The sequence below is a fragment of the Ursus maritimus genome, unplaced genomic scaffold, assembly GCF_017311325.1.
Source record: "Ursus maritimus isolate PB19 unplaced genomic scaffold, ASM1731132v1 scaffold_8, whole genome shotgun sequence".
Classification (NCBI taxonomy): Eukaryota; Metazoa; Chordata; class Mammalia; order Carnivora; family Ursidae; genus Ursus; species Ursus maritimus.
Window position 1 is genome coordinate 66,377,931 of NW_024426996.1, and position 20,945 is coordinate 66,398,875.

General features: G+C 38.6%; 1 protein-coding gene across 2 annotated transcripts in view; it reads left to right on the plus strand.

The window, feature by feature from the left end:
- The window catches only part of KCNIP4 (potassium voltage-gated channel interacting protein 4), a 524,684-nt gene that overhangs the window by 370,214 nt on the left and 133,525 nt on the right, over positions 1–20,945 (plus strand). The window lies entirely within an intron of this gene.

Genomic DNA, 20,945 nt, shown 5'->3' on the forward strand with positions numbered 1-20,945 from the left:
AAACCACTGTGTTATATGATTATTTTTGTTCAGAAAATTCTAGACATCTTCTGAATCATCGATGCCTAACTGACAAATAGCTCTGATATGAAGCCTTTGACACCTACAAGACTTTGCTAGGGTTCAAATAGTGTTTAGTTTTAAACCAATGTTACCAAATCAACATTCTATAACATGAAGCATATATGAAAACTTTTTTTTTTTATTCTCGAATCTCAACTCTGCATGAACAGCTTAACTATGGGAGCAGAGAATTATTCCAATAGACAAAGTAACACATACATACATAAATGTAGTAGTTTCTACGTTGAGTTGATTAAGTTCTAGTCACTTTTTACTCTTAGGACTAGAATGATGGAATTCTAACTGAGAAGAAAATTAGCTCAGTGGGTAAATGTGATTCTTCAAAATACAGCTTCCATAAATCTTTGGTGAACTGAGAGGAGCCAACGGAGGAGAGCCAGGCACTGCCTGCTGTATTTGATTTAAAATTGATAATGTAATAGAGTGGGATGACAAGGACTGCCTCAGGGCAGGGAGGGGCTGATGACAGTCTGCTCAAAATAATCAGCTTGGGCAATTAAAGGTATTGCCAGTTGGTCATGAATTTTCTAGATAAGTTCCAGGCTTGCCTACATTGATTTATGAGAGGCCACATACCTTTGGTGTGTCTTCAGTCGTGATTGCATGAAGGTCTGTTTAGAGGTCTCTTCTGCACGGTCTCTGCCTCTTACTGACCAGTTGGTATATGGCCTGCCAGATACAGGGCAAGGGATTGTTAAGGGCCCTAGTCTGGCAATAGATTACAAGGATTCAAGTCTTGGCTCTACCAACCTACTAACTCGGTGACCCAGGCACGCCACTTAATATCTCTCTAGGTCTCAATGCCCTCATGTATATATTGGGGTGATATTGTGAAGGGTTGTTGGGAATATTAAGTGAGGTAACGCATGGAAAGTCCTCAGGAGAAAGTCTGACACACAGTGTTAATAAATTGCTGTTTTTGTCAATAGACTCATGTAATCCTTAATAATCCTCATGGATCATTATTAACCTTCATAAGTTTTTAAGCACCCACTATGAGCCAGGCAATGGAGATACAATGAGAGCAAAACAGGCATGGGCCACTGCCCTCAGGGGCTTATATTCTGCAGGGAAAAACAAACAAGAGGAGAGAGTTTCACCCAGCTACAAGCTCTCCTGTTCAGATCATAGATTCTAGGCCAGATGCCACTTTGACAATCACTCTGTCTGCCTACCATTATAAATTCAGAGTTAAAATTAAATGAAAGGAAACACCCAACAAAACAAATTAGCTTAGTTTTTAAGATGATAAAAAATGGAGTTAAAACTAGAAACAATGCAAAACTCAATTGAAATGAGAGCAATTTAAGTTACTAAAAGCCTGCTCTTAACAAGAAGCGTAAATATAATAAATATGGATGATATATAAGCTGTAAAAACTGGAAAAGGAAAAATAAGGAGGCAACACTTTTAAAATAGAAAAAAAATATATTGAGGAATGTTTAGAAGCTTGACCAAAAAAATAAATAAATAAATCCAAGTAAAACAATAAAAGGATAAAAATTAAGGTTGATATTATAAAACATAGCAATTTTTCTGTAAAAAACAAGCAACCAAAAGACAAAGTATAAAAAAATAAAATCTCGATGAGGGGAAAGATAGAAATGAATTTTTAGAGATTTTAAAAAATGAAGGAAAACATTCCAAATTCAGCTAAGAAAGAAGACACAACTGAAAGCATGTAGATGAAACTATGTATTGACTAACGTAATGATTTGAAGATGACTCTCAGCTCTTTAAAAGTATGGAGACAGGGGTGCCTGGGTGACTCAGTCCTCAGTTGGTTAGGCGTCTGCCTTCACCTCAGGTCATGATCCCAGGATCCTCAGCTCCAGCCCCTTGTTGGTTGGGCTCCCTACTCAGTGGGGAGTCTGCTTCTCTCTTTTCCTCTACCCCTAGCCCTGCTCCTGCTCTCCCTCTCTCTCTCAAATAAATAAATGAAATCTTAAAAAAAAATCTTAGAAACATAAATATTTAAAAATTGAATCTGTTTAACTTAATTTTTATAGTAATAACTATTTTTCATTTAAAAATAAAAATGTCATCTTTGGAGACTTGGAAGAATCTGTGGCTTATAACGTTTTATCTACGTTTTTGAAGTTCATGATGAAGAAAAAAAGATTGCTTTCCTTTTTTTGGCTCAGGAAAGCAGGAAGTCCTCTAATAGGAGGAAGGCACTGGGCTGTGGCAGAATGAGCAAACCAGGCAGAGGAGGAAGAAGGACTTTAAGTCCCTGTCATGGCACTCATCACCTCTGTTAATATTTGCCCATGGAAATCAGTAGGGAATTGGAAGAGCCAGATCAAATGATGATACAAAATAAAGATCGACAGAAAGATATGTGATTGTTGTTGAGTAGGAAAAGCAAGAAGAAGAATTAAGATACTCCACTTTCATTTCGTTTTGCATTGTTAAATTCCTTGTATGCCTGTGACAGTTTGCAGTATTTCCAGATTCTTCTTTCAACCTTTTAAGGATTTACTAGTTCTATACAGAATAATGGTTCTGTATCTAGGAACAGCCTATTGGTTTTAGCCACATACATTTTTACCCTAGTCATTTCTGATATTTAATTTTAAATAGCACACCACACATTTTGAGGTTATAAAATTCTTTCCATATGAGAAAAAGCACACAATATTAACTAATAATAACTCATCTCTGTTAAGCACATTTTAATAAAGCATTTTCTGTGTTTCTTCTTTCCTTTAGAATGAAAGTCGGGTCTTCATACTGTCTCTGCACATACTAGAGACAACACAGCCAGTTAGTTTATTCTCGGTTCTTTTCTTTAAAATACCCCGATGCCCCAGCAGGATGAAGCTGATGGGTTCAGTTGAGGACCCCATGGTTCCTAGTTTTCAGCTAACCCTGCTGTGATCAGCTCCTATCCCAGAAATCGATCCCATAGCTTCCCCGGGTCTCTGAGTACCCCAACACAGAGGAACCCCTCCTGGTCTTATGCCCAGACCCCTTAAGGAAGAGAATTTATTTGAACATCTTCTCAGTTGTTCCATGGATTTTAAGAATAAATTTTAAAAGTTTATCAAGCTCTAGAAGGGCCAGACTTTCAGGTCCCAAAAAGGAAGAACTCATGGTACTCCATTTTTTATTTCATTGAATATCGACTAAATGAATGATCTCTAGGATGAAAACACCAGAAAGTGTGTCAAGGGTTTCTTCTGGGGTAGTTCACTGGAAACTCACAATGAACTTGTGCCACTCAGCAGAATTCCATAGACCAGAGTCAACATGAAGTGAGTCTCTTTGATAGTGTTCAAAGGATTGGCTTAGTGAAAAACCAAGAGAACCTCTTCACAAGTTTTGTTCTTGGTAAGATAAACAGCTGGAGTGTATCTCTGTCATGTATCATGCTTAAAATAATGGGCATTACTGTGTACTCACCAAGTACCAGCTCTGAAGGCCAATTTCATTTGATGTTCACAACGATCTCCTGCGGTTAGTATGTTTATCACCCTCATTTCCAAGATGATGAACTGAAGCTTAAAGATTTAAAAAATCTTCACAGTAAATGGCAAAGCCTCACAGTAAATGGCAAAGCCAAGATTCAGAGTCTATAATCTTAATTTATGCTATATTAATATCACTGATTCCATCAATATTTAAATCTGATTATGTTTTAAGAAGATTGGCTGCTTATTCTTATGATCATGCCTTGCTTACCCTCATTCATAATAAATCGGGATAAGTTTCGCGAAGCAGAGGCATTCCGGATGGCTAATCCAGCATCATGTATAAGATGCCTTTCACAATATAAAGTGCATGCAAATCACCTGAGGATCTTATTAAAATGCAAATTCTGATTCAGTAGCTCAGGGATGAGCTGGAAGATTCTGAATTTCTAACATGCTCCCAGATGATACTGATGGTCTGAATACCACATGTTAAGTAGGAAGAATGTACTGGAAAAGAGCAACCCAGTCTGAGAGGATCTGGAATAGAGTCTCAGCCAGGCAGCAGATGAACTGTACATCTTCTAAACTTCCTGAAATTCCTTATTCGTAAATTATAGGCTGTAATACCAAACAAGCTTATCTCATAGAACTGTTTTGCTGATCAAATTGGATAGTGCTTTGTAAAGTGCTCAAAAAATGAAAAATAAAAAGGCATCTGTTACTATCATCATTAACATAAAGCTCAAATTTGTTCAGTTCATTGTCCTCCCCAAAGTCTACCTGAACCTCACATCTGTCTTGGCTATAAAAACATTAGACAAATTGTCCTGCTCAGTTCTGTGCCCATGTGATCTTGAGGTCACATGGAATTCAGTGGTTTTACTCACCCATACAATAAGATAGGATCCAAAATTCTTTACCCACAAAGCTGTTTTTACCAGCTTCCTATGAAATTTCGGCCTGAGAACACAATATTGCACTCTCTCTGTATGGATATCTTATCTCAGTTTCATGACTCTGGTCTGTTCCTTGTAGTGATCGAGTATATTTTAACAGCATTGTTATCTCAGGCTATTCAAGTTGTGGACGTTGCTGGATTTGCTACTATCACCACTTTCCCCAGGTTACTCCATAACTTCCATCAACCACAGCCTAATATTGAAGGCTACCAAGTAAGGGCATTCTCTGCAAATTTTCAAGGCTCAGCTTTCCAAATGTCCTCGTCTCCAAGTGACAGGTTTGCTAGGATTTGGCATTTCAGATTGTCCCTATGAAAATGCTAATTGTTTTTGGAAACCTTGAAAAAGTCATGATTTATTCATAAAAGAGGAGCCTCCCTTTCTCCTTTGGAACTCAACCAACATCGATTCTTTCATTTAACAAATATGTATTGAACAGCCAATGCTAGGCATTGTATTTGTGGGGAGACAAAGATGAATGGAAAATAAAAGTAAATATATGGCCTTGGGATTCATACACACCAAGTTCATAGACATATTCCATTATCTTTTAGACTCCTTTTTTAAAAATTTTATTTATTTATTTATTTATTTGACAGAGGGAGAGCACAAGCAGGGGGAGCAGCAGGCAGAGGGAAAAGTAGGCTCCCCGCTGAGCAGGGAGCCCAACATGGGGCTCGGTCCCAGGGTTCTGGGATCATGACCTGAGCTGAAGGCAGACGCTTAACCAACTGAGGACCCAGGTGCCCCAACTTTTAGACTTCTGATCTTGAGCAACCTGAAACATTATGAGTTCGGTTTCTTCCTTAATAAATGATTTGGATGAAGCTTATATAAGACAGTATTTATAACATGATTTTGCAATGTTTGGGCCATGGCAGATTTCTAAAATATGATGGTTTTGTGTTACTAAGCAATCCTATATTCCATCCCACAAAGATCTGGAAGAGCTAGAGAATCTGATACAGTCAATGAAGTATAAGGAGTTCTGAATGATAGAAGGAGGCACAAGATCAGTCTCTGGAGTGAAGCGATTTTTTTCTAAATTATTTTACTTTATCTCTCGAAAGTTTGCCTTCTTTTCAATGTAATCCTATGATCCCTGGGAAGAGAAAGCATCAAGGAGCATTTAATGAAATTAAGCATGAACAGACACTTGTAGAATTGAATTAAGTGATACTAGGATTTTCAGGATTAAAATTTTAGTCCCTCTGTATTTAGGATTCACACTTGGTTAGCGTGAATTACAGAGGGATTATGTTTCGTTTGAAGAACACGTTCTTGAAGACCTCAAGCAATTTAAGGTCTTAATTAGATGTTTCCATGAGGCTGAAAAGAATGGCCAGAGTTTCTGTTACAAGCTTGAGGGGATATTGCCCTGAAGCAATATCCCAGATAACTCACCACTCATTCAGTCTGCCAGCTCTGATGTTATGAAATTCTTAACAAATGGTTTTTTTTGCACACAGTGTGAGACTTTACTACTTACACGATGTTATTTCAAATTTGCATGCAAAATGTGACTTCACTTTATGTAACTTCAAGAATTCTCTTAGGCAACATTTCGATGTGGTCAAGATAGTTACTTACAAAAAGTTACCAGACAACATCTACGAAACTGGCATGCAATTAATTTTCTTCAGCAGAACGTAACCCCTCAGCTGCTATGGTAAATTTAACATCAGATTTTCCTGGCTCAGTTTCTAATAAATAAAAATCCTGAGCAGCAGACAGAGCTGCCTGTTTTCAAGGACAATATTTTACATTGTGTGTCAGCCTAAAGCATTAGTTACTAAAAATTAAATTAGCAGGAAGAGCTACTCATATCCATCTTAGGAATATTGATTTGTTGTTCTTGATTTTTCTGTAGCGTTGATAGAGAAGTTAGGATTAAAGTCTTAGGGAATCTTTCCACTTACACTGTTTAATTAAACATGACTTCTTCTGCACCCACGTTGATATAATTTGTGGATATCACTTCTCCCTCAACAGGTACAATGTTGTGGCTAATACATATTGATCGTTTCAATGGACTTGTTGAGTTGGAAATCTGCATTTATGTTCTTCTCTAACTGCTGAGAATGGGCAAACATCTTTTCTGCATGAAGAGATGTAGACCTGAATTTGAATCCCTACCTACTTGCTGAAGAATATAGAAATGACCTAAAATCTCTGATGTATTTAGGTTTAAAATTTAAAGTATAAAATAGGGATCATACCTAGCTTGCAAAATCATTGTAAGAATGAGTGATAACATATATAATATGCCTAGTACTCTGTCTAGCAGGTAGCAGGTGCAAAATAGTTAATAGTCACATGAAGATCTTTTATATAAAGTGTTTTATATAAAGATCAGTGAACATCAACCACTCGCTACAGCTAACATTTACTTATTCAATGTATTTTTAATTGAGAAGCAATGATATGCCATATACTTATGTACTGGGAATAAAGAAGTAAAAATACAGAAAATCCATGCCCTCAAGGAATTTACTACCCGGTGGAGACAGGCAAGCAATAAACATATAACTAAAGTACGCTGTACATTAATAGTGACCAGCACTATTGACAGGGCCACAAAAGTTCTGCTACACCTGGGAAGTCCTGGTTTATGCCGATAGTCTTGGTATCATGATTATAGTGCCCCCTTTTTATTTTCAGTAGTGTTCCAGGTTGGACAATAGATTTTATCGTTAACTGTATTAGTTTTCTAAATGGGTAGCTTACACAACAGAAATGTATTTTCTCATAGTTCTGGAGGCTAGAAGTGTCAATAGTTCGGTCTCTTCCAAGGCCTCTCTCCTTGGCTTGCAAAAGACCTCCTTCTCCCTTTGTCCTCACATGGTCTTTGCTCTGTGCTCGATGCATCCCTGATGTCTCTTCCTCGTCTTCTAAAGACACTGGTCAGATTGGATTAGGGCCATCCCAATGGTTTCATTTTAAGTTGAGTTTCTTTTTCAAGGCTCTGTCTCCAATACAGTCACATTCTGATATGTCATTGACATGTGACTTTGGGTAAGACGCAAGTCAACATGTAATAAACCAATATATGGGGTGAAGTAAAGCAGGAAAGGGAATAAGGAATGGTTAGGTTAGGTGACAGTTCAGGTTTAAATAGGATGACCAAGAAGGTGTCATCGAAATGGAAGTGTTGGAGTAAAGATGTGAAGGAGGTGAGGGAATGATCTTGAAGATATTTGAGATAAGACATTTCAGGAGCAGAGACCAGTCAGTAGCAAGTTCAGAATAGAAGAGTGAGATAGGAGATAAGACAGACACGTTTTTTTTTCGGCGGGAGCACCGTGCACACTTTGTCGGCCACTGCAAGGAATTTGGCTATTAGTCTCAGGGATATGGAAAGTCATCTAAAATTCAATAAATATCTGATTAATTAACTTGAAACAAGGAAGGGAAGATTCCTGCTTCTAGTTTAGCTCTTTGTGAATGCTTATCCTCAACAGAGATTTACCTAACCCTAACTGCAGAATGCAGAACATGAAAACTCCACATGGGAAAAATCCACTCAACTGTTGTGTGTTAAAATTAATTTACCTAAGATAAGTATACTTAGTGGGAATTTGCAAAAAAAAAAAAAAAACAAAAACAAAAAACTACCAGTACCATTAAGAAGGTAACATAAGTACAGCACCATGTCCTACATTTTGAAGGACTCCATATATAAAGGAAGTGTTCTGTTCTAAGTAGAAGATGAATATGTGGCCATGATATAATTTGATTTTTTTCTGGCATCCTAGCAAATTTGTTAATTGATGTCTGTGTTAGTTTCTTATGGCTTCTGTAATAAATTATTGCAAACAACAAAAATGTATTCTTTCACAGTTTAGGAGACTATAAATCTGAAATTAAGTGTGTCAACCATGGGTCAACATCGTTGGTTCCTTCTGGTCTTTCTGAGGGAGATTCTATTCCATGCCTGTCTTTTAGTTTCTGGTGGTTGATGGCAATCACTAGTATTTCTTAGCTCATAACTGCATCAATCCAATCTCTGCCTACAATTTCATGTGGCCTTCTTTCGTGTGTGTGTGTGCGTGTGTGTGTGTCCTTCCTCTTATAAGGACACAAGGCATTTGATTTAGGGCCCATCCTAAAATCCAGTATGATCTCATCTTAACTAATTATATCTACAAAGATTCTATTTCCAGAAAGGGTCCCGTTCTGAAGTTCAGCATGAACATGAATTTTTGAGAGACACCATTCGATCCAATACAATGTCCATATCAAAACTGTAAAACTACAGTTCTTTTTTTTTTTTTTAAGATTTTATTTATTTATTTGACAGAGAGAGAGACAGCCAGCGAGAGAGGGAACACAGGCAGGGGGAGCGGGAGAGGAAGAAGCAGGCTCCCAGCGGAGGAGCCTGATGTGGGGCTCAATCCCACGACTCCGGGATCATGCCCTGAGCCGAAGGCAGACGCTTAACGACTGAGCCACCCAGGCACCCCTAAAACTACAGTTCTTAGGAAAACCTATCTGCATGGGATTAGCCCAGAAGAGAACAATACTTCCAAATTGGGCTTCCTGGGGACTTGGGTGGCTCAGTCAGTTGAGCGCCTACTCTTGGTTTCAGCTCAGGTCATGATCACATGGGTCATGAGATCAACCCTCACTGTGGGCTCCCTCTGCCCCTCCCCCCCACTTGCACACACACACTCTCTCTCTCTAAAATAAATAAGAAATCTTAAATTAAGTAAATAAAGTGGGCTTACCATTTGTGTTAGTTTATTCACTTGGTCTGGAGTGATAGGCATAGCAAAATTTTTTAAGCCACTCGTGATTCTAATGAGTAGCCAGGGCCAAGTAAATGGTACTCACAAAATCGTAATCACTTGTGCTTCCTTGCATGTCTTCTCTGATTATCATCCCAAGTACCTAACACGGGGTCTGCTTTATAATATATTCAATAAATATCTATTGGTTAGATTAATGAACAAATAATTTTATAGGATAAATGCAGTTTTAAAAGAAGATTACATACAGTGACACACAAAAAAGGAAAGTAGTGTTTCACATTGGAAGTTATAATGGGTTTCATTGTATTTCTTCTAGCGTTTGAAAGATTTTGCAGAAACAATTACTTCATTCATCTCCTGCCTTCCTTGCGATTAGTAAGTGTCATATTATTAGCGCCATTTTTCAGATGAAGAAATTGGATCTCCTGGTGCAGTTTTCTCTTCAACTGCCTTATTACTTTTTAATACCACCAGGAATTTGATAGATGTCCTACAGAAAATAGAATTAGAGGCAGCATTTCTAGTGAAGGAACATAGGTCACCAAGTTTTCGGTACTATATTCAAGATAGGATGATTTAAGAAGCTTAACTGAGGGGTTGGGGAAGGAAATAAAGAACCCTCCACAAAGTGAAACAAATATGCCGTAGCCAAAGGTTACACAGTCAGACCCAATAAGTGAAGTAGTCTGGTGATTTATTAGAGCCATCATTAGTGTAGTGGAGAAGTCAGAATGTCAGACCCAGATTGACACAGATGGACATGTGCCCTCATCCTGGTCCTGCCACTTCGAAGCTGGATACCCTTAATTCCCTTGCCTGTAATTTGGCTATCGTATTATTATCTGTCACATGGAGTTCATGTGAAGGTTAAATGATATAATGCTTGTAAAGTGCTTGGCACATAGAAAGTTCTTCTTATTGTTGTGTTAGAACACTGTGTTTTAGGCATTACTTATGTCCTTCTTTCCTAAGGGCAAGATCACGTTCAAGTGAAATGTAGAGAACTTTCTTGTGTTACTGTTAATCCTGGCATTATTCTCCCCATGATACCGGTGAGATCGAAGAGGCTCAGTGGGGTTAGGTTACTTATACAAAGTCTCACTAGATTCAAACTAGTTCTTTTTGATTCCAAAGCAGCAAGACTTTCCACTACAAATGTTACAATTAATACATCCCAAATTCCTTACATTTTGTAATGTTGGTAAGAATACTTAACATGAGATCTGCCCCTTAACAAATGTGTAAATGCACAATGCAGTGTTGCTAACTAGAGACTGTGTCGTACAGCACGTCTCCACAAGTCATTCATCTAGCACAACTGAAACTTTATACCCATCGAACAGCATCTCCCTACGTCCACCTTCCCCCAGCCCCCACAGGCACCATTCTCCTTTCTGCTTCTATGAATTTGACTATTTTAGATAAGTGGAATTACGTAGTATTTGTCCTTCTGTGACTGGCTTATTTCACTTAGCTTAAGGTCCTCAAGCTTCATCTATGTTGTCATACATGACAGGATTTTCTTCTGTTTAAAAGGTGAAAAATATATTACAGTAATATGATAATAATGCATTATATACAAATACTTCCATTTTAAATTTGTTTCATTTTGCCTGCTAATTATAGCTTATTTTTTTAAAAGATTTTATTTATTTATTTGAGAGAAAGAATAAGAGAGAGCACATGAGCGGGGGGGGAGGCAGAGGGAGAATCAGGCTCCTCACTGAGCAGGGAGCCAGATGAGAGACTCGATCCTAGGACCCTGAGATCATGACCTGAGCCGAAGGCAAGACGCTTAACTGACTGAGCCACCCAGGTGCCCCTAACTCTAGCTATCTTTACAATGAAGTTGCATGTTTACAGTATTTACCGTGTAACGAAGTGGCCATCTTGTCAAGGACTACACATTACTCTATGGGAACAGACCGCACTGGTTGCTGACACACTTTGTCATCTTTTTTTTTTTAAAGATTTTATTTATTTATTTGACAGAGAGAGAGACAGCCAGCGAGAGAGGGAACACAAGCAGGGGGAGTGGGAGAGGAAGAAGCAGGCTCATAGCGGAGGAGCCTGATGTGGGGCTCGATCCCATAACGCCGGGATCACGCCCTGAGCCGAAGGCAGACGCTTAACTGCTGTGCCACCCAGGTGCCCCCACACTTTGTCATCTTGAACCGGAACACTGTGGACATGGAAAGGGGATGCTAACAGATGAGATGTTAGGACCCTTGTCGTAAATTGGCAGTGTCTGCGGCAAACCCCTACTTATAGAGAACTCCAGATAATTTCCCAACTCCCACACAGAGGATATCACCGTATAAGCAGTTTGGATAATTTGTGCAGAGGAACAAAGGAAAATTGGGTTTCAATGATGAATTTTAAAGGAGCCCAAAGAAAACTGACACCTTTTCTGTGTTGTTTTCTGGTAGTATTCTCTGACTCTTTCTGCCAAGAGAAGGGGGCAGTCATGCAGACAACCACAAGCACTTAGTACTGGTCTAGAAAGCACTGTAACTCTTGACCGTCCAGTTGTTTACTAATATTTGCCCAGAAATAATGTACAATAATTACCCTGTACTCAGTTGACTGAAGTTCTCTCTAAATTTGTCATGAGGCATGCCGTCAACACAAAGGTAAAGGAAATTCAGTGGAATACTGCCTTGACTGAGAGAAAGAGAGCAGAGAGAGATAAAGGAGAGATATAAATAGAGACATAGGAGGACAAAGAGAGAAATACAGAGACAGAGAGCAAGAAGGAGACGGAGAGGTACGGAAATAACAAAGGCTCAGGAAGAGAGGGGAGAGCGAGCTAGAGAAAACAGAGAGAGAGACACGGGAGCCCGAAGGGCTGACAGACAGACTGGTACTCGTTTTATGAGAAACAGGTGACTTCAAGTAGCATCTCTAAGTGGAGTCAAATTTACTCTACTTGCATTTAGATTCTGTAGATTATTTCCAGCAAATTAGGTACCGTCTGGCTCCCTTCTTCTGGATTAACTGATAGATGAAAGGTAACTTCTACAACCAGGGAAAACAAAACTGATCAATTAGGAAGGTTGATGCTCCGCCTCCAAAATTCACAGAGTTCCAAAATTAAATGTAAAAAATGACCCCCCCCCCATTTTCAGTCATTAACCCTGCTGCTGCCCTTCTTCAAGGTGAACAATTACATCCGGGGCTGACCGCAGGACCAGTAACAATGGGCATAGTTGGCAGCAGTTTTCAGTAAGAATTATCACCAGAGTGTGAACCCCAAATTATCTGGGGCCTTCTTTTTTAGGAATAAATTTGGAAATATTAAATGAACCATGTGTGTGTATTTGAGCCATAAGCTTATCTGAAAAATAAACATGCTGGCAGATAAGTTCACATTTGCAACTAGTCAAGAATACACCTCCTAGCCTCAACATCAAGTCACTGCTCATAAGTGAGCTTGTCGCTGATTCAAAGGAGGGACACACAGGATCACAGTGCCACTGAAACTCCTGGTGATTTGGTCATAGTTATTGATTCGAGGGAAGAAGCCATGTCTGTGGAAACATCGTTAGCTCTTTTCCTCCACCTGAAATCCACAGGCTGAACATCTAGGAAGAAAGCCATTGTCCATAATTCAAAAGCACACGATAGAAGCTGAACAGGGCTGTGAATTATGGAGTAGGAGCCTTTATTCCCATGCAAAGCCACAGAAGGTATCCGTTTTTGCTATCAGCTATGCTACAAAATGGAGGAAGATAAGCATACTTCTCATTGTGATGAAATTGCTACTTCTATCACCGTCATCATTAGTTGTTGAATTCATAATTCAGGCCCATCACTCACTGCTGAAACCTGACATTTACATGTAGTGCCACTTCTTGTGCAACAGGAAAAGCAGTCAGAGCAAAATGACCACTGAAATCTGGCGGGGGCGGGGGTCACAAATATGGGCCAAAACACCCTGGGCTGATTGATTGTCAGTAATGTCAGGCTTTGTAAGATGAAACCTTTCCCACTGGTGAAAATGAAGGCATTTTCATTCAATTGTATCACCATGTGAAGCACACTTACTTTTTATTCTTTTTGAATTACTTTGTTTCAGGAGTTTTGAACTGCTAGAACTCTAGTTTGGTTTAACTTCTTGATGCAGGATAAGGGAGTTGAATTAATTTTAATTTCTAAGGCCATAAATTTATGAACAGATCACTGGACTCAGAGGTTTATACAGCCAATTAATTTAAGGTATTAATCTGCCCATTGTAGATGTCCATAAGTATTAATTGAATAACTTAATAAACAAGGAAGATTAATCGCTCAACAAACCTATATTAGTGTCTAATATATGTAATATACTGCGCTAATAATGCTAATAATCAGAACAGAGTAGGACACTTTCTCATCTCATTAGATGTGTTTGCTCAAATATAACATCATTGAATTCTTCCCCAGCAACCACATTGAAAAATACCACTCTTCCCCACCCCACCTCCCAACTCACTCACCAACAGAAGTCTCTAAGCCTCATCTCTGCTTTCTCTCTGACAGACTTTATATTTTGCTATTTAGTTTTGTTTATTTTTCCCTGACTATAATGTCTGAGGAACAAAAGTAGGAATTTTTGTCTGTTTTATTCACTACAATATTCCCAGCACCTGGACCAGTGTCTAGCACATGCTAGCCACTCCATAAATGATTTTTGAATAAATGAATTAATGAATGCACAGAATCCTTTCTTCAGTGAATCTGAGATTTAGTGAAATAAATTGGCAAATTAATCATGCAATGCAATAGGTGTTAAAATTGATGTAGCAGGTTAGACTCTGGAGAGCAGGGACTTTCTCTTGTATGACCACTGTATATCCACAGTACTACAATAAACATTATTTAAATGTTTATACGTGCTATGATAAATGCTTGTTTTAAATAAATGAATAAATATTTATGTGATGTAAGGTTTTTAATCTATTGGAGAGTGTTTATGAAGGTAAAATGTCCTGCATACTAAGGCACGCTGCTGGTTGACCTACCTTCAACATTAATTTTCTTTTAGTACTATTGGCTGGGGGATGCAGTCAGAACCATCCTTAGCAGAGAGCCTTCATACCCAGATGCCCATTTAGAGTGTGGGGAGGAGACCGCTTCACTCACTGTGAGGAAATACACCATGCAGATTTTAAATGCATCTGCTAGTTAGAGACATGCAGCTAATCTGTATATTTTGAGACCATCATATAACACATATAGTCTGATTTCATGCTTTCAGCAGATATTGATTGAACACTTTTTACATAACAGGCATTATGCATGGTAATGGGGATACAGTAGTAGATAAGAAAGATATGGTTTCTGATCTGATGATATGGTTGAATGTAGTCTGCGGTCTTATTATGTTCTCTTTGCTTTTCTCTTCCTCTGTCCCTGACTTCTTTGGAATTAACTGAATATTTTTGGTATTCCATTTTAACTCCCCAGTTGGATTTCAACTGCATCTCCTCTTACTATTAGTTACCTGTTTCCCTAGCATCGAGAGGTTGTAGTATGTTTTCTGAACTTACTCAGACTCTTCAGCGTGAATACTGTACCACTTAGTGTAAAATGTACCATCAGTAAAGTTCCATTTGCCTTCCCCATCCCTTATGCTATTGTCAGAAATTTTGTATCTATAAGTGTAATGAACTCCACAGTACCTTTTGTGGTGGTGGTTTTAAACAAAGGAAATAAGATAATATTTTATATTTATTCACATATTTTCAATTTCCAAGGCTCTTTACTTTGCTCTTTATTTCTATCTGTAGATCTTCATCACGTCATTTCCTTTAAGCCTGAAGAAATTCCTTCAGTATTTCTGGTAACGCAGCTCTAGTGGCTATGATTTGTCTCGGCTTCAGTTCATCTGAAAATATCTTTATTTCACTTCCCTTCTCAAAAAACTATTTTCACTGAATATAGAAGTCTGAGTTGAAAGGTTTTATACTCCCCCCAGCACGTATTCCATTGTTTTCTCGTTTTTACCATTTCTGTAAGAAACCATTCTCATATTCTATCTCTAGCTGTAAATATGTCCTTTTATTCTAGATTTGGGTTTTTTAAGCTTTTTTTCCATTTTTTTTTCAGCAATTTGACTATGGTGTGCCTATACATGATTCACCTTGTATTTCTCTTGATTGTGGTTCAATACGTTTCCTGGGTCTGTACATTAGTATTTAGAACTAAATTTGGAATATTTGGGCCATTTTTTTGCAAACTCTTCTCTCCTGATTCATCTGTTTTTTTTAATTGCACTCATGTTAGACTACTTGATATATTCTTACAAATTACTAAAAATCTATTTACTTTTTAATCCCTTTTTCTTTCTGTTATTCAGTTTGGATGATTTGTCTCCTTTCATCTCTATTCGAGCTCATAACTCTTTTTTCAGTAGTCCCCCATCTGCTGTTAAGTCCATCTAAGGAAGTGTTTACATTTTTGATATTTTACTTCTCATTTTTAGAGTTTTTATTTGGTTCCTTTTCATAGTTTTAATTTCATTAATAAAATTTTCCAACTGTTTCCTTACTATAACCATCTTTTTCTTTTTTTTTTTTAAAGATTTTATTTATTATTTATGTGACAGACAGACAGCCAGTGAGAGAGGGAACACAGCAGGGGAGTGGGAAAGGAAGAAGCAGGCTCCCAGCGGAGGGCCCGATGTGGGACTCGATCCCGAAACGCCGGGATCATGCCCTGAGCCGAGGGCAGACGCTTAACGACTGCGCTACCCAGACGCCCCCTATAACCATCTTTTTCTTTAATGTCATTTTCTACTTATTTTGGTATCTGTGTCATCCTGGGGTCTGTTTCTACCGATCATTTTTCTTAAGAACTTGATTCTGGGTCACATTTTTCCGTTCCTTTATATGTCTGCTCATTTTTGATAGCACAATGGACATTGTTACAATGCATTGTAAGGAGTTCGGATTTTGTTATCTTCTTTCCAAGTGTGTTAAGTGTTGTTCTGAAAGTCATTCCATAGTTACTAGCACTTCCTTTTGGTCTTACCAACTTTCATTCTATTATTTGTCAGGATAGATCAGTTGGGGTTTTATATATAGTCATAGGGTGTGGCCCTTGCTCTAGGAAATGATCCTTACTCCAAAAACATAGGCTGTCTGAGCTCCCCAGTAAAGGCCAGTGGTGCTTACTGCAGCAGTGTGGTTTCTTTCCTTCTTTCCTTCTTTCCTTCCTTCCTTCCTTCCTTTCTCTTTCTTTCTTTCTTTCTTTCTTTCTTTCTTTCTTTCTTTCTTCTTTTTTTCTCTTTCTTTCCTTCTTTCTTCTTCTTCTTTTTTTTTTTTTTCCTTTTGGGTCAGAACTTCAACATCTCCCAGCATGACATGACTTCTGGTATTTCCATTCAATTCTCAGCCCTTTGGCAGCTTCTGCCTCCTAAGTATTATGGAGTCTGGTCTTGAATATGCGTCATTCAGCCCTTGACCAATGACTGTGTTAGTCAGGGTTCTCCAGAGAAACAGAACCAATTGGAGATGATAGATAGATAGATAGATAGATAGATAGATATGTAGATAAATATAGATACAATGCAAGATTGGCTCACAATTATTGAGGCTGAGAAGTCCCACAGTCTGCCAGGAAAGTTGGTAGTATAGTTCCAGTCCAAACCTAAAGACCTGGGAATCAGGAGTGCCAATGTCTGGGGGCAGGAGAAGATGGATGTCCCAATTCAGGCAGAGAACAAATTCACCCTTCCTCTGACTTTCATTCTATTGAAGCCCTCAACTTACTGGGTGATGTCACTAGTGTTGGTGAAGGTGATTTTCTTCACTCAGTCTACCCATTCAAATGCTCATTTCTTCCAGAAACACCCTCACAGACACACTCATAAATGATGTTTTACCAGCTATCTGGGCATCTCTTAGCCCAGCCAAGTTGACACATAAAATTAATCATCACAATGACCCACATTTAATCCTCACACAAATCCTCCCCTCTGACACGCATACCAGTTCTCTCCTGTCCAACACCCTCTCCTGCAAATTCCAGTCAGTTTGGGAGTCCAGAATTCTGATGTCTATAAGCATGATCTGCTACTTTCTGAACTATGGAAAGAACATGCCACTAGGCAGAGAGAACCAGGGCATTTGTGGAGCTCACCTCTTGGATTTCTTTTCTGTCAAGTACTACAGTTCTACATTTTTTGTCATTTTGTACTTGAAAACAGTTGCCTCATATGGTTTGACCAGTATTATGGCTGCTTATAGTGGGATAACACATTCAGTAACATTTACTCTCCAAAAGCTGAAAGTAGACATCTTTAATCTTATACTGTAGTAGGGAAGACATATGTCAAATATATAATTGTGTCGTCAATTGTTTTAATTATATTCATGATAATGTCATGAAGGAGAAATGTAGAAAACTCTAGGAGCATATAATAGAGCTCTTCATAATGTAGTTTCATCTGTCATGTAGAGATTTCCTCAGAAAGTAATATTGAACTGAAATCTCAAGGCAGACAGGAGTTAACCAGGCTACAAGGAGGTTAAAAAAAAAAAAAAAGAAAAGTTCAATTAAAGGTAATAGCATCCAGAAAGAACCTGAGGTAGGAGGGAATATCACATACCCAAAGAATGAAAAACTTAATACCTAACATCTATTGAAAGTACATTATAAAATTATGAACAATCACTGTGCTAAATAAATGCTTTATATATTATCTCATTAGATTCTAACAAATTTATGAGGTAGATACTCTTACTAATCCATTCTGTTGTTGAGGAAACTGAGATTCACAGAGATTCAATAAACTTACCCAATGCCATCACATACGGGGATCTGGTTCCAGGCTGTTGTAGTACAGTGCTTGAACATTCAACCGCTACACTTTAAGGGGAAAAGAGCAAAATTATCTGGTAGCAGAGAGAAGGGTGCGGAGATAGAGGAAACTATGTGATGTCTACAACCTAACTTCCGAAAACTAAAGTTCTCCTTATGGAGAAAACACTATAAAAACAAGGTAGACTAAGAAATGCACTAGTCGTGATGAGCACTGGGTGGTATATGGAAGCGTTGAATCACTGTATTGTACCACTGAAACTAATCTAACACTGAATGGTAACTATACTGGAATTAAAATAAAATAAAATATTTGCATTTCCACATCATTTGGGGGACTTTGTTTATATCATTTTTAACATTTATGGTAAATCGTATTCTTATTTATTTTGAAGGAAAAGACCCTAGAGAATTTGAATTATGTCTGTAGTCAAATAAAAATTGATTTGTTCATCTACCAGGAAGAAAAAGACAACTTAGAAATCATATACAGGGGCGCCTGGGTAGCGCAGTCATTAAGCGTCTGCCTTCGGCTCAGGGCGGGATCCCGGCGTTCCGGGATCGAGTCCCACATCGGGCTTCTCTGCTGGGAGCCTGCTTCTTCCTCTCCCACTCCTCTGCTGTGTTCCCTCTCTCGCTGGCTGTCTCTCTGTCACATAAATAAATAAAATCTTTAAAAAAAAAAAAGAAAAGAAATCATATACAATTTCTATTTAAATATAATTCTACAAAGGACCTTTAAACTGTGTTTTTACAACCAATATCCTTTAGTATAAGTCTTTTTGTTTTACAAGGAACAGACAGAAACCCAAAGAAATTTAATAACCTGTCCAAGGTCACTCAACTTGACAGAGAAAAACAGGGACTAAAATCTGGGACTTCTGACTCCTGATGAAAAACAGCAAACTGTCTACCCTATGGTCCAGTTCAAAAGCAGCTCCAGGGAAGAACAACATTAATTACCCAATTGGGGTAGAGTCAGGGAGTGACCAGTAATAGTCCTGAGTGCTTGGGAAGCAGGACTCTCCTTCCCTTACACCCAGACCTGAGGGCCCAGCAGCTGTTATAGATAGAGTGAGCTTGGCAGGTATCAGAATTTAAGGAGAAAAGAGGAAATCAAGCAAATGGCAAGTATTTCTTGAGTATTTGCCATGTGCCAATTTCAGGGGTGATTGTGGAGTTTGGTTGGAAATCAAGAAATCAAATCTGAAATAAAGGGTACGAGGTAAAACTGGTCTCTCTCCTATGCAGATGGCTGGTAGAACCTTTTCTTTCTAATTCCTTATCAGAATAGGGTTTCTCCCTACAGTGGGATGTGATACCCCTAACAGTAGAGCGAGCAGCAGGAGCAACAGGAAAGATAGAGCAGAGGAAGGAGGAAGCCTTTTCCTTCAGGAAGAGTGGAAATATAATAGGGAAAGTCTACCAGAAGCAAGTGTGTTTGAATTGAGTTTTAAAGGCTGCGTGGACATATTGAAGTTGATTATTGGTGAAAGGCCACCAACTGTGCATACAATGGCAGGGGGGTTGAAAAGTCACAAAGAAAGAGAAGCAGAATGTCCTGCTTGGGAAGCTAACATATAGCAAAATCCTAATATCCTAGAGGAAGTTTACAAAGGAAACAGTACTTAGATGGACGTGTCCCTCTACAAATAGAAGGAAAAAGCCAACTAAAGAGTCCGTTTTATGTAAATCAGATTTGTTTTATAAGTTTAAAGGCTTACTTAGATACCAATCAAGGAAATGAAATTGAGTCTTGTTTTGGTATTGAAAGTAAATTTATTCACTCATTTGTCAGACATTTATTGATCTCCTCTTATGTGCCAGACCATCAATTAGCACTGGGATATCAAGTAAACAAGACAGTTCACACCATGTAAGTGTCAAGGGCAGAGGAGAGACTTGTTTTGTGAGTTCCAACAAAGGTAAGAAGAATAGCCTGGCCACTGGTTGATGGTCCAGAGCAAGAGGGTGGTGGAAATGCTGTCAGACAGTGGGGCACGGCCAACCCATGCAGGGATTGGGGTCTATAGTAGGAAGTGTAATTTTTTTGTTTTTCCGAAGAATAGCATGAAGGTTTTAGAGTGCTTTTAAGCAGAGAAAGTATATGATTTGATTTATGTATCTACTAGTTCACTGTCATCCCCCACACAAAAGAGCTGTCAGGTTTTTACCCAGTGCACACTGACGATGGGGTGGAACAGCCCTAAAGGGAAATAGATTAGTAGCCTTGTGGTCAGAACTCTTTATAATTCCAAGGTAGGAATTATAAAATAGAAAAGCAGCACATGATGCATTTGCCAGGTCCATATTATAAAGATGGAAGATAGTCTAACCTAGATTTAAATTGATTCTCTTGTTATTGCCTTATATTCAACACTTTCTAAACCATATATATATATATATTCGTGCTCTGGGCCCTGAGTGGGCAAGTCGATGATGAGTTGGACAGTTGTGGCTCTTGACACCAACAGTTGTTTCAAGCATTTACTAACTTGCCCACCCAAGTGCTATTGATTTTCCTGGACTCCTCCCCAACCATCTGAAGTCACATGTACAACTCTAGCCATTCTGGGGTTAACACTTTGTGAACGCGCCTTGCTTCTTTCGGAATTACTGTGCTTGAATAATTCTGCCCATTAATGTCCACCTGCGAAAAATGCAAAGGACTGTTGCATCTCTGGGCATGTCCACTTATGTTAATGAGGTTGCCTGTCAAGGACATCTATTGTCTCACTTTCAGGGAAGGCAAAGGTACTAACAGGTGATTGCGGTGTGAATGATCTATGCAGAGCACCTATGGCCTCTGTAATCAAAGATGGGGAGCAGTGAGAACAGAAAAGTGTCACATGGGCCCCTAACTCTGGTTTGAATATAGACATTTCAATCCAGTTAACCGTTTCAGTGATCTTCTCAACCTAAGGCCCCCC